Raw genomic sequence first — 16,515 nt, 5'->3', positions numbered from 1 at the left:
AAGGGAATAAAATAATATAAAGGAAATGAGCCACATGAAGATGGAAAACATGCAGAGAGTCTGGCTTATGTATGTTATTGTGTTTTCTTTGGATTTTTTGACTGTTAATGAGCTAACTGCTCAGAGACATTTGATTGTGGGGACTACTAGGTTAAACCAACCTAAATATTTTGAAAATATCTTGACTTCAAAATTTGAGTCTGGGGATGTGTTGCCTTGGGAAGGAGGTTCTGCTTTTATTTCCACAGAAAATGAGAGACTGTGGATTCATTCTAGGTTGGGAAAGATCAGATTTGATTGAGGAAGACCTCTAAAAATCCTGACTAGAGACATGGGAAAATAAACCTTAAGTAACTTCAAGATGCATGGTATATTTTACCTGTTCAAACATAAAACAAAGAATTACCTTTGACTGGTTTCTATACAATACACAGTTTGTATTTATATTAATATAGATATATGTGTTATCTTTAAAAATGTGTATATTTTCAGAACAAGGGGACCAGACACAAATAAAAACAGATGGCACAGGTGATCCATTGTTTCAATATACCTCTGTTATAGTTTCCTTTAAAACAGTGTCAAGGCTGCTGGCTGAGATGGACCAGGCACACAAAATACCCCAGTCAAGACTTGACCATAATTCTAAATTTTCTCAGGGTCCCCATAAGATTACCAGCACCCCCAATCAACAGGACGTAGTCTAGAGAACTATGCCCAAATTCCCAAAATATTGTTTATGAATGTTTCTTTTCATTTAAGAAAAATTGGTTATAAATTGCTAATGGTCATGGTCAATCTCTTTCTAAAGAAGAAAGGGGGATATGATATAGAAATGGTGGGAAAAGGGTAGATTATTGAATCTACTTTAATCCAAAAAATTTCAAAATATTTTACATTGGTATGGATTTTAGTTTATTGATACAAATTCAAAGTTAATTTTGTTATGTAAATTTGTATATGTAAACTGTATGTGTATTTCTACTCTTATTTAAGGTATTATGTTCATACAGCTAATTTAAAAATGTAATGTATAATTAAAAATACAGATTAATAGTCATCTATAATAGTCAAACTTACAGCCATATTAGTTAAGTTTTCTAGGTTTACAAAGACATATTTCAGTTTGGTAGGTGATCTTCAAACACTTGAAAGATCTACAGAAAAATGGCATTTAAAATGTTTTAAGAACTTAGACTTTTTTTCAACAATGAGACACATCTGCTCCTGGCATTACCAATTACTTCAAAGAGGATAATGGGCAGCCAAGAAACTCTTTATGGAGTTTGCTTTCAATGTGGCAAGGCTAGCCTTTTGGCTTTGGTTTGCTCTTGCCTGAACTGCTTGACAGTATGTTGTATAAATTGGACATGCAGGACCCATAGGAAAGTGACCACTGAACTTTACCAACACAAGGTGGGACAGTCCTTCAAATTTCCTGCTTCACTGAAAAGTCTGCCAGATACTGTAGGACTGTAGGCTGAAGATGGATGCCCCAATGTTACAGAAGAACTTAGAGTAACTGTCCAGGCAGCCAGATGTGTCTGTCATTTCTAGAGTTTTGGAAGTTGCTTGCAATGTACTTCCTGTTTACTCAGGTAATGTTATTATTATCCTTCTGGGGTCTTTGATGGAATTGAAGACTAGATAGTTATAGTTTTCCTTAGTTATGATAATAGGTAAATTAGATACGAAACTTTAGACTCACAAAGATAAGATAGATGATAGAGTATTTTCTTTAATTTTGCCAAATATGGATAGACTGGATACAATCACTGATTCTTACTTGATAACTATTTTTGTTGTATATAATTTTACTATGTTCCTTTTTGATTAGACAGAAAAGGAGAAATGCTGTGGAATGTCCTCTGAATGCTGTGAATGTATGTTGCTCTTGTTAGTTGATAATGAAGTAGTTTTGGCCAACTGCTAGGGAAGATAAGGTTAGGCAGTATAGTTAAACTGAGGGTGGATATGAAGAATGGCAGAGTCAGGGTGGGTGCCAGTCAGCCATCGAGGAAGCAAGATGTGTAGAAAATGAGGCAATAAGCCATGAACCACATGGCAAAGTGTAGATACGAAATATGGGTTAATTTAAATGTAAGAGCTAGCTAGTAATAAGCCCGAGCCATCTGTCAAGCATTTATAATTAATATAAGTCTCTGAGTGATAATTTGGGAAGCAACTGCGGAACAGGGCGGGACAGAAAAAAGCCTCTGTTTAGACCTGAGAGAAGCTCTCAGGCTCCTTTTAAGCATAGCTAAGGGCAGTTAGGTCATTTCAGATATAATCAGCCTATAGTCCTACAGTATCTGGCAGACTTTTCAGTGAAGCAGGAAATTTGAAGGACTGTCCCACTTTGTGTTGGCTTATGTGAGTGGCAATAACATTGGTGTATTCTAATTGGCTATGGATAGCAAGGGTTGGTTAAGGCTACAGCTTTTCCATTTTTGGGCAGGCCTGGACAAGTCCCAGGCTTTGTCCTTGTTTGGTTATCACCTTGAGCTTCTGGGAAGGAGGTGGCCCAGGCCTCATATGTGCAGTTCTCCTCATCTCTGTTGCCAGGGGCACCTGTGATTAATCACCTTGTGTTTGTGGCTTTCTCAGAAACTGCCTGCTCAGTTTCAAGAAGCAAGGTGAAGGCCTATTTCTTAACTGAGTTATTAGGACAGGCTGTCATATTTGCCTGGTCCTCTCAGAGATGTAGTGGTGATCCCCCAAAGGTACCATCTCTGTCTGCCTTAGTTCCCATCCCTGTGAGGGATGAGCAGATTGAGCCCCATCCTCAAAGTGACAATCTTGATGAGTAGAGATGAGAAAAGGGCAGTTCAGAGGGAGCACCTGACTATTCTGAAAGAAGTAGAAAGGCTTGCTAGGAGAGAGGACATCTGGAATCTAAAGGGCTAATAAGAATTGACCAAGAGGGGAGCTTTATGTTGAGGGGCTATGAGAAGAGATACTCTGGGTTCAGTCTTGCACATAAGAGTCATTGGAAATCCTGGAGTACTGGGGTTCTGAAGGGAAGACAATTCTGGCCCTCAGGGGGTGTTCAGCAGTGTTTGGTGAAATTTTCTTTTGTCACACTTGGAGAGTGCTGTTGACACCTTTGGTGTAGAGATCAAGAGCAGCCTTCCCTTAAAAAAAAAAAAAAGATGATACACCTCAGCCAAGGGATGAAGCCAGAAGTCCCTTGTACCTCAAATGATTCCCCCGATAGAATTAGTTTATGCTTAAAAAAAAAAACCTTGAATGAAAAGAGGAAATAAAAAGGAAAGGACATGACTGGTCCTAGGTATGGTGGAGGAGAAAGTTTATTACAGTTATGTGGGAAAGCATAGCCAGAGACAGGGATATCTGAGAGAGTCCAGAGTGGACGTGACCATGAGCCATGTGAAGAGAGGGGGGAGGATGAGGAGAGGGGGGAGAGGGGAACCAGGTGCAGCAGCCAGGAGGTCCAAAAGAGAGTAGACTAAAGACCAGGTAACTGAAATATTTGATTATATAGAGAAGGGCAGCTGAGGGAAGGGCAGCCCAGCCCCTGGGTTGGAGAAGTTTAGGGTAGGAGGTGGGTTATGCTAGCCAGGAGGGTCCTGTAAACAGGTGGGAACTGAGGGAAGCCAGGAGAACCTGGCAGCCAGAACTCCTTTGATATGTTAAATAGGCACCTCAGCAGGTCCAGGTTTTAAACCTAATAGAACTCACATCTCAGTCTTTTGAAAATATATTTTCAAAGGTGCTGTTGAGCTGTTGTTTTTAATTTAAGATTTATTTTTATTTTATGTGCATGGGTGTTTGCCTGACCATATGTGTGTGTACCACTTGCATGCCTGGTTCTGGAGTATGCCAGAGAGGGTGTTGGATTCATTGGAAGTGGAGTAACCAATGGTTGTGAACTGCTGTGTGAGTGTTGGGTCTCCTGAAACAGCTAAGTCAGTGCTATCAATTGTTGGGCCATCTCTTCAGGCTTTCACCTCAGCCTTTTATTAAACAGCTTTTAAAGTTACTTCTTTTATGAGATGTTATATAATTACACCATCTTCCCCTTCCCTTTCCTCATTCCAAATACTCCCATATGCTTCTCTTTGATCTTTTAAAACCATGGACTCTGTTATCCATTAATTGTTGTTACATGCATATATGTATATTCCTAAATACACCCTGCTCAGTCTATAAAATATTATTTGTATGTATGTTTTCAGTGTTTGGATCTGTGAGAAGTGTCATAAAAGACCACTAGTCATGATGCAATCAACAAGAGCGTTTACTAAATTTACCAATATGTTGGGGTCCAACCATCTGACAAAGCGGCAAAATGGAAACCCTGAGAGAAGCTCGCAGGCTCCTTTTATACACAGCTGAAAGAATTCTAAAAGCAGTGTGATCACTCTACCTAGGATTGGCTTACACAAGTGGCAATCATATCAGTACATTTCAAATTGGTTAGGGCTAGCAGGGGTGGTCTAAGGCTATAGCTTTTCCATACTTGGACAAGTCCCAGGCTTTGTCCTTATTTGGTTATTACCTGTGTGTGGAGGGGAAGGGGTTTGGCCCAGGCCTAGTATGTGCAGAACTGAGGCCTACTTCTTAACTGAGTTATTAGGAGCCTGTTATGATATTTGCCTGGCCCTCTCATTCAGGGCTGAGCAATCAATGTGCTCTTTTCTGGAGAGGACTATTTCTTCCACTCTTAACACTCCTTAGTTGCCTATAGTTCTTTGTGTAGGGTTGATGTCCTGGTGATTTTTCCCCAGTGAAGTTTAGTATGTCCATTGTTGTTGTCCTAGTTCAGCTTATATTTAGGCAGCCATGTTGGTGAGACTTTATGGGTATAGCTCCTCACATCACTAGGAGACATAATCTCACAGCAAACTCCCTGATCCTCTGGCTCTTAGAATCTTACACTTACATTTTGCACTGTTCTCTGAGTCTTAGATATGGGAATTGCTTTGTAGATGTATTAGATGTATCCATTGGGACTGGGCTCCACAACTTTACATTTTAATTGGTTATGGTTTTCTGTAATTGGTCTCTATCTGTTTCAAAGAAAAGTTTTCTTGATGAGGCATGTGGACTACATTTTTTCTGTGGGCCTAAGAACAAATGTTTAGAATGTAGTTAGGGATTATGGTGGTTTTGTGAAGACATGGTTGTAAATTCTCTTCCAAAATCCTTGACTTCATTAGCCCTGTGTAGTTGGTTAGGTTTCCAGTACCAGGTGTTGTTTTCCTCTTGTTGAGTGAGTCTTATCCAATTAGAGAGCTGGTGGTTATCACCAAGGTCTGGGTTATGGTGCCATTCTGATCATTGTTGTGGCTAGTAGGCATCATTGCTGGGTAGAATTGTTGGTTGCTTCTCTCCTTTAGAAGCTTGCATGGTTCCTTCTGGTACCATAAAACCTAGCCCTGAGAGGAGGCTTCCAGGTCAGCTCAGCTCAGGGGCTTCTGGACCCTGTGTCTGAAGCTCATGGTGTCTTCAGCAAGAGGGACTTGCCTTCTATCTCTGGGGGGAAACAAGGGCAATGGCAGTAGCTTGTAATATTTTGGAGTCTCTTGGGCAACCTTGACCAACTCAAAAGAGGAATTCTCATGCCAGGTATTAGGGTTTATGTTAGATGGTCTTTGCCTTTTGGAAGGAGCATTGTCAGCCAAGATTAGAAAATTTAATTTAAATTATATATGTATGTTTATACACAGACTTACATGTATTACATGGTTTTGTTTTTAGGTAGATAATTAAAAATATGATTCCTTATGACTTTTCGGACATCTTTATTATTTTATCTCTGTCTCCTTCCTCTGTATTTATCATCCATCCTTTAACTAGAGACTCCCGCAGTGTCCATTTTTCCCATCAAATCACTTGTACCCTGCTATTCTCCTCTCTACTACTTCCCACCTTCTGACTGTAGCAGTTGTCGCTTTGTACTTTCCTGATTTCTGCAGTTCCTCCAGGAAACGTACTCCCATCTGGAGATCATCTCACTCCATCAGAAGGGCAATGATCAGCCAAACAACTGACAACAAATCCTGAAGGGGATGTGGGGAAAAGGGAATCTTCCCTCACTGTTGGTGAGAGTGCAAACTCTCAAAATCAGTGTGGAAGATTCACAAAAATCTAAAAATAAATCTACCACGCTATCCTGCTATATCACTCCTTGACCTGTAGCCTAAGGACCCAACATTGGACTCCGGAGATACTTGGCTCAGTCATGTTTTATTCACAATAGCTAGGAAATGAAAGCAACCTAAATACCTTTCAACCAACAAATGGGTAAGGAAAAAAGTGGTACATATTCACTATGGAATATGAGTCAGCTGTAAGAGAAAATGAAATAAGGAAGTTTGCGGGTAAGTTTATCTCACAATTGATAAACCTATGTCAACAACATGTAAAAGCTTCTACTTGAAAGGATTCCCTAACCTAACACAAGTGATCTTCTCCAAATACCCCAGTTTCCTTATTTCTTGGGTTTATGCTATATAATGGATCGATTAGCCTACACAGCTTATGCCTTTCCCTCTGAATATTATCAGCCTTTGCCAAAGGTAGAAGAATTCCCAGTAAATTACCATCCATATCTCAGTCACTGCAGCCAAGAATTTGATTGTAGACACTAGGAATCATTTTGAAGCATGGAATTTTAGGGTTGGACCCAGGGTTCCTAGAGAGAATGCTGTACTTCTCTGGACCACTGTCTCCCATGCTTGAAAAAAGAGCCTATGGCCACTGGCATAAATGTGAGGAGTACCTGACATGGAAGAGGGTCTGTTCCAAGTACCATCTGGTCTCCCTGTAGGTTGTCAGAGTCTATAGGAAAGCTGTCCCCAGGGCACTGACTGTGCATAAAGGAGCAGGGCACCCCTGTAGATGCCTATTGTAACCCCTTTATTTCCAAGGGGAGTAACCCTTCCCTTCAGCTCAGCCTAGGGACCTGACCAGAAGTTTCTCAAGTACTAGTACTGTCTTCTAGATGTTTCAACACATTTTGTGTCCTTGTTAGAAGTTTCCATCTCCTCAGATTCAAGAAACTATAGATCAATAGTTGAAGCTTGCATCTCAGCCCTGGGAAAGCTAAGAAAAAAGGATTGTCACAAGTTCAAGACCAGATCTCTCAGTCAATAGCTACACGTAAAGATAACTCTCAGAAAAAAATAACATTAGAAATTAATCTTTCTTTTTTTGTTTTGTTTTGTTTATTTCTTTCTGAGACAGGGTTTCTCTGTGTAGTTTTGGTGCCTGTCCTGGATCTTGCTCTGTAGGCCAGACTGGCCTCGAACTCACAGAGATCTTCAGGGCTCTGCCTCCTGAGTGCTGGGATTAAAGGTGTGCACCACCACTGCCCAGCTAGAAATTAATCTTTCTAGTGATGCAATATTCTTGTCTGTTTGCTTGTTGAGATGTTATCACTATACTCCAGGTTGATTTGGAATTCACTGTGTAGACCGGGCTGACCTTGCTCTTGAGTATTACATATTCCTACCTCAGTCTCCCAAATCCCAAGATGATACTCTTGTGCCACTGTGTCCAACTAGTTAAATCATTTTCCAGATTATCTGATACTGATTTTTCAAAAATCAATCTGTGTTAAAAGTAAGTCAGCTTCGTTTGTTTATTTTTCCAGGTGCCATCCATTAAAAACAGGTCATCTCCTCTAGAACTTTCCCCATCTTTTCTATGCTTGGCATTGAATCCAGAGTATTTTGCATGCTAAGCACACCTTTTACCCCTGGGTTTGGCCCCTCCTAAACTTGTAAGAGGCTATTGGATGAATCGATTTGATAACTTTTCAGAAAGTTCTGTCCTCTATCTTACCCTAAGATACATTTTCATCCTTGCTTGCTACTCACAAGTGTGTACCCTTGCACTGCACACCCCCCATTACAAGGCCAGATAAGTTTTTCATGTTTGAAATAAGATCATGGAGCCTGTAGGTTTGAGAACTTTTAATGATGGGGAGGAACAACAGACAGACTCCCATTAAGCACTGATAAGGTAAAACGTTAAGATCTTGTGTTTTTAAAGAAAGAAGAGAATAGTATCAGGCTCTGGCTGGGCCATTTGCTTGCTTTACAGCACAAGTTACTTAATCTCTGTTTTGTTCAGTTCTTGATGAAATCAGGGTAATGATAGGGTTCAGCTCACACTGGGATTAAAAAAGCTAAGCAAATAACTGTGTCTTCAAAGTACTTAATGCGGTGCCTGGCTTATAATAAATACTTCATAAACTTTTGCTCTTATACTTAACCTGTTCTCTACTCCACAGAGGATGCTCACAGTAAAGAGGCCGGGCTTAGTTTTGAGTCAGAGAAGACATTTCTGCTTGCTGCTGTCACATGATCCTTGCTGGAGTTGTTTAATTGAACCACAGTTCTGACATCTGTAAGATCTTAAAGAATACTACGAAGACTGAAGTGCTAAACTATGGGGAGGGGATTCTTAATAAAAGGCTTTGTTTTTCTTTCAACATGAAAGTTGTTCAAAAATGACATATGAAATAGATATTTTCATATTGCCGACTTTCTTGCTGGCTTATAGCAGCTGACTTATTCAACAGTGGACAACTATTACCTGGTATAGCAGCTGCATCTTATTTGATACCTAGTATTTCCGTACTTCCCGTAAAGGGAGGGCAAATTCTCTGCAGTTTGGAATGTCTGGAGATTTTGTGAAGGATGATGGATTCAAATAGATTTTTGAAGAAGGTTTAGAGAAGACGGTCTCATTTAAGAGAGAAATACCTTACATCTTCTTTCCTTCCTTTTTCCTTTCTTCTTCTGTGTTGTCTTTAACTTTAGCATCTGGGTAATACTGAATTTTCAGAGCAAGTTTGGAAGTGTTTCTTCCCTATTAGTGGACTAGTTTAAGGACTTTAAAATTTTGTTAGAATCAAGGAGTTAAATCTGTCTCGTCTTTTATTGGTTTGATTTTTGCTCAGGGTCTCACTGTTTAACCCTGGCTGGACTGGAATTTGCTATGTAGATCAGGCTGGCCTTGAACGTACAGATATATGCTTGCTTTTTTTCTCCTGGGGTCCTGACCTAAAAGCATGTGCCACAGTGCTGACTTGTTTATGGTTTTTATATTGTCTTGCTTTGATTTGGTAGGTCTAGAAAACTACATTCTTCTAAATGTTTCCAACTTACTAGAATATAAATTCAAAATACTGAATAATGTTTCTCTGGTTTCCAGTGATAGCTGTTGTAAATTACCTCAACTTTTATTAATTTTTTTCTCTCTCTTACTTTTGGTTTGGGTAGGTTAGTCAATCTTGTCTATCCTATCAAAGAATCAAAGAGTCAACTCTTTTTTTTGTTGGTCAGGGCAAGGGATCCCATAGACGCCGAAACAATACGAGCTATTGCGGTTGTTTTTGGTTACTTACCATCAGAACTTGATGGTGAGATGCGATTGCTGAAGACACCACATAAGAAGATAGCGAAGCCGAGATAGTGTAAACCTGAAAGCTTTATCCACATTAGCTGGATTTCATAGTGCTGGAAGGTGCTTTGCAGACTTCTGAGGAAGAAAAGCAATCAACTGTTAACCTATGGAAGCTACAACAGAGGCAGGCCCAGCAAGACAGGCCCATGGATGCAATAGTGGCTGCTATTAACGCATGCGCAAGACCTGCAGAATTCCAAATCAGTCAAAATTTCAGCATGGATGGGGAGAAACTCACACAACTGCACCCCTAGTTGAGAAGTTACTGGCAGTTGACAGACTCTAGGGAAGGGAGCATCAATTTTCTTTAGGTTTACAGGCCTTGGTAGGTTGCCCATGCTCCAGTAAGTGACTCTATAGCCATACATATACTGGTATCATTAAGTAGACTCACTGGGTTAAAAAAGAAAAAGAGAGAGTGCATGAAGTTGGCAGGGTGAGTATGAGAGGAGTTAGAGGGGGAAAAGTAGGAGTGAATTTGATGAAAGCACAACACATTCACGCTTGAGGTCCTCAAGCAATATATTTAAATGTATTTAAAGATCAACTCTTTATTTATCATTTGCATGGTTCCTTTAGTTTCCATTTCATTACTCTCAGCTGGGTTTGTTGTTGTTGAGCTTTAAGAGTGATTCTAGTAGGAGCTTGGAAGACAGTAGTTCCAGCAGCAGTGCAGACTGTGAGTGCAGGCCTGGCTGAAGAGGCATTGGAGGAAAGCACGGGCTTTAACAGCAGTTGGGGTAGAGGTCATTCCTGATATGTTTTGGCAAAGAATCTGACAGCCTCCTGCCCTTGTTTTAAGAAGTTGCCTGAGGTGAAACTGAAAACTAATTAATTTTTTTAAACAAAGGAAATTTCAAGATAAAATAATGTTGAATCTCTTGCATGTTGTTGTTTCATGTCCTAGTAACCTTTCCTTCTACTAATTTTGTGATTTGCTTTTATCCCCCCTAAGACACCGAGGTATACCATTAGGTTGTTAATTTAAAGTGTGCCTTGATATAATGGACTCATCGCTCCGGAATCATAAGCCCAAATGAATTCTTCCTTAAGTTGCTTTTGGTCATGGTGTTTTATCACAAGAAGTAAAACCCACACTAAGACATAGTCTATGTTGGCCTTGTAATCACAGCAACTTCCTGGCGTCAGCCTCCTTAGGCTAGAAATACAGACATGAGCCACCATACCTGGCTTGATTCTGCAGATTTTAAAAATCATTCCTATCAATCCTTTTGAAGACTAAAGCACATCGTTCAATCTTGTGTGTATGATTAATTTATGTATTTCCTCTTGCTGTTGACTTCTAGGGTTTTTTTGTTTGTTTGTTTTGTTTTTTGATTTTTCGAGACAGGGTTTCTCTGTGTAGCTTTGCGCCTTTCCTGGAACTCGCTTTGGAAACCAGGCTGGCCTCGAACTCACAGAGATCCGCCTGCCTCTGCCTCCTGAGTGCTGGGATTAAAGGCATGCGCAACCGACTTCTAGGGTTTTTTTTTTAAGATTTAATTTAATTTAATTTTATGTGCATTGGTGTTTTGTCTGCATTCATGTCTGCATGAGGGCATTGGATCCCCTAGACCTAGAGTTACAGACTGCTGTGAGCTGCCATGTGGGTGCTGGGAAGCAAACTGGGGTCCTCTGGAAGAGCAGCAGTGCTCTTAACCACTGAGCCTTTTCTCCAGCCCGACTTCTTGTTTTATTCCATTGTGATCTAATAAAGTACAATCTCAATGTTTTATATTAATACTTATTAAGATTTCATTTATAACTTAGAATATGATCTCCTTTTAAGAAAGCTATGTTGGGCAGTTGTGGTGCATATCTTTAATCCCAGCACTCAGGAGGCAGAGGCAAGCAGATCTCTGTGAGTTCCAGGCCAGCCTGGTCTAAGAGTGAGTTCCAGGACAGTCAGGGCTATTACACAAAGAAAAGTAAGTTCTATGGGTTTCTGGTTCTTCAAATAATTTGAAAGTATAATTTTCATGTGATGGATTTATCAATTAGCTTATTACAGGTATACCTGCATAGTGATGCTTAGTATCAATAGTCCAATAACTCAACTATGAAATCAAGCAATATGCCCATCAATGGGTATATATACATCCATTGAGAGAGAATCTCACTCTCTCTCTCTCTCTCTCTCTCTCTCTCTCTCTCTGTGTGTGTGTGTGTGTGTGTGTGTGTGTGTGTGCGTGCAAATTATATATATCACAATGGAGTTTCACTCAGTCATAAACAAGAATAATATGTTGCTCAAAAATGGCTGAAATTGAAGGTCATCATGTTAAGTAAAACAAACTAGTTCCACAAAGATAAATATGTTTCAACCAAAAGTAAAATGGAGTAAAACAGGACTACTCAGGCTGCAGAAGGGGAAAGGGAAAGGCCAGAGGGAAGGAGGATAAGAGAGAGAACAGAGGGGTGAGTCTAAGCAAAGCACATTATATGCGTGTGGAAACGCCATAATAATTTTAAAAAGACATTTAGTAGAATTACTCATGGTGAACAGCTCACAAGACTTAAAGTTCAGATATGAAAAAGAATAACAACCCTTGGAAAATTCTAGAGATACTATCATTCAAGTGTGATTCAGGAAATACTTACAGTTCTGAGACAGGAATAATACATATCCTGAACCAAGTACAGGAAAATGTGAGTGTAGAGCTAGGTGGCTTTAGAAGTAGAAAAGACCAGTCACAATGAACTTTTCCATGCCTTCACAGTAGTGGCCAAGAGCCAGTGAGATGGCTCACTGGGTACGGGCATTCACTGCCAGGCCCGAGGACTTGACTCCACTCCTTAGGACCTGCATGGCAGAAGGGAAGAACTGATTCACACGAATTGTTGTCCTCTGACTGCCACACAAAGTAAAGAAATGTAATGAAAATGTAGTGGGAGAATAATTCACCAGGCAGGGCTCATAATTCGTGTTTGATACACTTAATAAAATCAGTTTCCCCTCTACATATGCAAGCTTTTCTACTTGGGTTGGAATCTTTGCTAAGTGACATTCCACATGTACATACAAAGCAGCTTCAACAATCTGCTGCTGTCTTGTAACTATGGATTTTACCATGGACAGGAGATGTGTGTGTGTGTGTGTGTGTGTGTGTGTGTGTGTGTGTGTGTGTGTGTGTAGGTGTCCTGATTTTGAACTTTCCTTTTGTAGCTACCTCCTCCTGTGTACAGGACAAAAGCCATTGACTTGTTTCCTTCTTCATGTTGAAACTGGAACAGGATGAGGGTGTGAGAAGTTCAGATCACATTCTCACTACTTACTAGAAGAACTTGGCCCGTTCGTATACCCTTCCACTTTCTTTTTTGTTTTGCGAAAATGCCTCATTTCTAATCCCAATGGTCTCACTTTGAAGCTTGTCCCCATCAGAGCACATCTGCTTAAAGACCGGACAGCTCTTTCTGCTCTCTGGTGACATTCGGACGGTCTCTAAAGACTTGCTTGCATGGTGCTCCCTTCCCTCCCTCCCTCCCTCCCTCCCTCCCTCCCTCCCTCCCTCCCTCCTCCTCCTCCTCCTCCTCCTCCTCCTCCTCTCTCTCTCTCTCTCTCTCTCTCTCTCTCTCTCTCTCTCTCTCTCTCTCTCTCTCTCTCTCTCTCTAAAAGAATTGTCCTCCCTCTTCCTAGCCTCTCTGTTCAAGTTTTCTTCATTGCTCTCCACCCATCTTCTCAAAAAACCTTGCTTTGGGAACCATCAAAATGGCTCGGCACGTAAAAACACTTGCTGCATGTGCCTGATGGTCTGAGTTTGATATCTGGAAGCCATGTAAAGGTAGAAGGAGAGAACTGACTCCACAAAGTTGCCCCCGATCTCCATGTGCATGTACACATACATAGTTTAAAAGGACTTTTTCTTGTTGGTGACGCCACCTTGTCTCTGGATCCTCAAGGCTACATTCCATGTTTACTCTTTCCTTTAGCTTTGAGTTTGCTTTAATTATCTCTTGAATTAAGAGTAATGGACAAAACTTCTCCAAGCCCTGCACTCCCCTACATCCATTCTCATGTACTTTTTGTTAAGGCATGCCCTTTTAGTGATCTACCTGTTATCACTTCTGAGAAACCCTTCACTGCTTATACATATGTGTGTGCGTGTGCGTGCGCGTGCGCGTGCGTGTGCGTGCGTGTGTGTGTGTGTGTGTGTGTGTGTGTGTGTGTGTGTGTTCCTTGCTGCTTATACTGCCTGAATTCTGGCAGTTAAATCAATGGATAAATGTCCCTTTCTGACCTTCAGTGGCATTAAATGTTGTCTTGTTTCTTTCTTTGCCCATTTCTTTTTTTTATATTAATGAACACTTGATATTTATACATCCTAATATTAGGGCCCAGTCTCTATGATTTCACTTAACTTTAATGATGTTTGTGAAGCTTCTTACTTCATTTAGAATCGCATTAGGAGATGTAACTCCAGTATAGAAGTTTCGGGAAGCATAATTCAGTTAACAGCCATGTCAACTCTGCACTAAAACCAGCTTCATTTTCTGTTTTCTCAATTCTAATGGCTCCAGAGAATATGTTATCTCCCAGAATTCTTGAGAAATTGGATTTTTCCAAGATCCTGGGGTGCTCAAGTTTTTTTTTTAATAAAATAACATATTTGCAAATAACCTACATACACTAAATCATCTCCAGATTACTTATAAAACTTATTGCAATGCAAATGTTGTATTAATTGATGTTATACTATATTACTTAGGAAATATTGACAAAAAGGAATCTATATATTTAGTACAGACAATTTTTAAATCAAAAGCCATATTTTTTTCTCAAATATTTTGCATTCTCAGTTGTTTGAATCTGACAGTGTGGACTCGGGGATCCAGAGGAATGTCTAGTAGTAATGAAGAAAATAGGCCATCGTGGGCTCACCTCCAGGCTCTGGCCTCTTAGTAACAATTTTCTTTGGGGCTCTTTTTCCTAACTCTAAGTGGGTTTGATGTAGTCTCAATCTCATAGGAATATTGTAATATTGATTAAAATTATTTGAAAGCAGGTATGGTGGGTACGGTAGCTCACTCTTGTGACGTTAGCACTCTAGAGGTGGATTCAGCCATATTGCTGTGAGTTTGAGACCAGCCTGGGCTATATAGTAAGGTCTAGAACAGCATGAAGAACTTGTCTCAAAAGACAAAAAACCAGTGGAACTGAAAGATTAATGCAGCAATTACAGATTTAGATACAGTCCCTCAAACAGTGCTCAGGAGAGCAGCAGCGTACAGCTCTATAATCTCAGGACTTCAAAGATGGAGGCAGGAGGATCAGACGAAGGCCACCTGGGCTCCTGTCCATATAAAAACCCAACCAACCACGTCAGGAAAACGGTGTCACTAAAGATTAGCAATTATTTTCTCTACCCTTCCACCTGACTTAACACCTCGGGATCCTACCTGTCCTGTTGTTTAATCCTGCAGTTGTGTGGTTTCTCCTTCTTGTACCTTAGGAACTGGTTCCCATTCTCTGCTCTCTTCTTGCCCCAGCTGGTAAGCACCACTCTTCTGACTCACTGTAACAGTCTACACAGAGAGTGTAAGAACCCACTACTACCTGAATGTGGTGGTGGACTTGTATGATCCCAGCATCTGTGAGATGGAAGAGGATTCAGAGATTGAGACCGGCTTGAGACAGGCAGTAAAATCCTGTTTCAAGCAAGAACAATAACCAGTACCAATATATAATTAACTTTAAACATACCTAATTTTTAAATCAATATTATGAACTTCTGAGCTTAAGTGGGTAGATGCAGTTTATTGATACAATACAACAAATAGGTGTTGTTTTTGGTTTTTTGTTTGTTTGTTTTCTTGGCTTTTTTTTTTTTTTTTTTTTGAAACAGGCTTTTACAGTGTGGCTCTGACTGTTCTAGAACTTGCTATGTGGACGAGGCTGAGCTCTGCCTCCTGAGCATTGGGATTAAAGGCCTGTACCACCACACCCAGGAAACAAACACTTTCGAGGTGGCAAACAACTAACTCCCTTATTGGTAAACCCAGTTGTCCACCAGCCGCAAGCCTGTTGCCCTCCCGAAATCAGGTACGTGCTCTGGCTAACACCGGCTTTGGCAGCAGCACAAGATGGAATCTAACTACATGGTTAGGTGGTTCCAGGCTGGCTTCTCTCTTTGTTTGTTTGTTTTTTGGGAAAAAAAATTAAAACGTCCCTAAGCTTCAGATTCTGCCGTACACAAACAAAAGCACCATCACACCTTCCAAAAACAAATGATGCTTAAAAACCATGACCACTTTACCTTTTGGGACTCCTGAGTCAAGTCTCTAACTATGGGAAAAACTGAGTACTGACGGCACAGCTGAGCACTTCAATTCTTGGAAATAATAGGCCCACTGATTTCAAAGTGCTTTCCCAAGATAAGCTAAGTTTATTTAACAATGACTACACTGTTTCATCTTTGGGACTGATAACAAATACATACAAACATAAATTAACCTCTCTTTTTGCTTCCAGCTGACTTATCAGATTTTGAGTGACCACCTATTTTAAAGAAAGCTTTTACATGTAAGGAATATATCAGTCATGAAAAGGGTGCTGACAGAAATTTAGGATCGTAAAATAAATTTTTCAAGACAGGAAATTTGTGGAATCTTGCTAATTAAAAAACCCTGTCTCGAAAAACCAAAAAAAAAAAAAAAAAAAAAAAAAAAGGTCAAAATTGTATTTTTTTAACTGCCCTATTCACAATATAAATAAACTGACAGTACAAAAATAATGTTTAAAGAAATTGAGGAAAATCTGTAGGTAAGTAAGATATTAAGTGACTTGATTTTATTTATTTATTTGTTTATTTATTGTTTATTTGTTTGTTTGTTTACTTAGGTTTCCTACCTGTAGCCCTGGATATCCTGGAACTTGCTCACTATGCCAGATCAGCCTAGAGCTGAGAGATCCACTTGCCTCTGCCCCCTGGGTGCTGGGATAAAAGTTGTGTGCCACCACCGCCTGGCTATGTCATTTTATTTTTGTAAGAAAGTAACTTAGAATGTCATAATATTAAGACTTTGGCTTATTTTCTTTGGAAAAACAGATTGGATAGACAGTTTGAAGTTCTACCA

The 16,515-nt window shown here is 40.1% G+C and overlaps 1 long non-coding RNA gene across 2 annotated transcripts; it reads right to left on the bottom strand.

Moving 5' to 3' along the window:
- Positions 1-4,243: 4,243 nt before the first annotated feature.
- On the bottom strand, positions 4,244-15,225 carry LOC143267801 (uncharacterized). Of its 2 annotated transcripts, none has more exons than XR_013043322.1 (3): positions 14,839-15,225; positions 9,383-9,516; positions 4,244-5,499 (listed from the first exon to the last, which is right to left on the bottom strand). It is a non-coding gene; the product is annotated as an uncharacterized LOC143267801 (long non-coding RNA). The 2 variants fall into 2 exon arrangements; XR_013043323.1 differs by lacking the exon at positions 14,839-15,225 and adding an exon at positions 12,043-12,294.
- Positions 15,226-16,515: the final 1,290 nt, after the last annotated feature.

This window comes from Peromyscus maniculatus, chromosome 11 (genome assembly GCF_049852395.1).
Source record: "Peromyscus maniculatus bairdii isolate BWxNUB_F1_BW_parent chromosome 11, HU_Pman_BW_mat_3.1, whole genome shotgun sequence".
NCBI lineage: Eukaryota > Metazoa > Chordata > Mammalia > Rodentia > Cricetidae > Peromyscus > Peromyscus maniculatus.
Note: the sequence above shows the minus strand (reverse complement) of the source record. Positions and strands in the feature narration are given on the sequence as shown.